General features: G+C 41.4%; 1 non-coding gene across 1 annotated transcript; it reads right to left on the bottom strand.

The window, feature by feature from the left end:
* Positions 1-439: 439 nt before the first annotated feature.
* On the bottom strand, positions 440-547 carry LOC130964766 (small nucleolar RNA R71). The gene has a single exon (XR_009080840.1). It is a non-coding gene; the product is annotated as a small nucleolar RNA R71 (small nucleolar RNA).
* Between the last annotated feature and the right edge of the window lie 293 nt (positions 548-840).

Raw genomic sequence — 840 nt, 5'->3', positions numbered from 1 at the left:
AGACCTGACAGAAATCTTCAAAGAAGAAGAACCCATGGCAGCCGAAAACAACAACAATACCAACAATGCAAGGAAGGTGCTGGGTGACTTTACTGCACCTACTCCCGACTTCTATGGGAGAAGCATCTCTATCCCTGCCATTGGAGCAAACAACTTTGAGCTTAAGCCTCAATTAGTTTCTCTAATGCAACAGAATTGCAAGTTCCATGGACTTCCATTGGAAGATCCTCATCAGTTCTTAGCTGAATTCTTGCAAATCTGTGACACTGTCAAGACTAATGGGGTTGACCCTGAGGTCTACAGACTTATGCTATTCCCTTTTGCTGTAAGAGACAGAGCTAGAACATGGTTGGACTCACAATCTAAAGAAAGCCTGGACTCATGGGAAAAGCTAGTCAATGCCTTCTTGGCAAAGTTCTTTCCACCACAAAAATTGAGTAAGCTTAGAGTGGAAGTCCAAACCTTCAGACAGAAGGATGGAGAATCCCTCTATGAAGCTTGGGAAAGATACAAACAATTAATCAGAAAATGTCCTTCTGACATGCTTTCTGAATGGAGCATCATAGGTATTTTCTATGATGGTCTCTCTGAACTATCCAAGATGTCTTTGGATAGCTCTGCTGGAGGATCTTCATCTGAAGAAGACGCCTACAGAAGCTCAAGAACTAATTGAAATGGTTGCAAATAACCAATTCATGTACACTTCTGATAGGAATCCTGTGAACAATGGGACAAATCAGAAGAAAGGAGTTCTTGAGATTGATACTCTGAATGCCATTCTAGCTCTGACTCAACAAGTCAATTTGATTTCTCAAAGTCTGTCTGGAATGCAAAATGCAC

This window comes from Arachis stenosperma, chromosome 2 (genome assembly GCF_014773155.1).
Source record: "Arachis stenosperma cultivar V10309 chromosome 2, arast.V10309.gnm1.PFL2, whole genome shotgun sequence".
NCBI lineage: Eukaryota > Viridiplantae > Streptophyta > Magnoliopsida > Fabales > Fabaceae > Arachis > Arachis stenosperma.
Note: the sequence above shows the minus strand (reverse complement) of the source record. Positions and strands in the feature narration are given on the sequence as shown.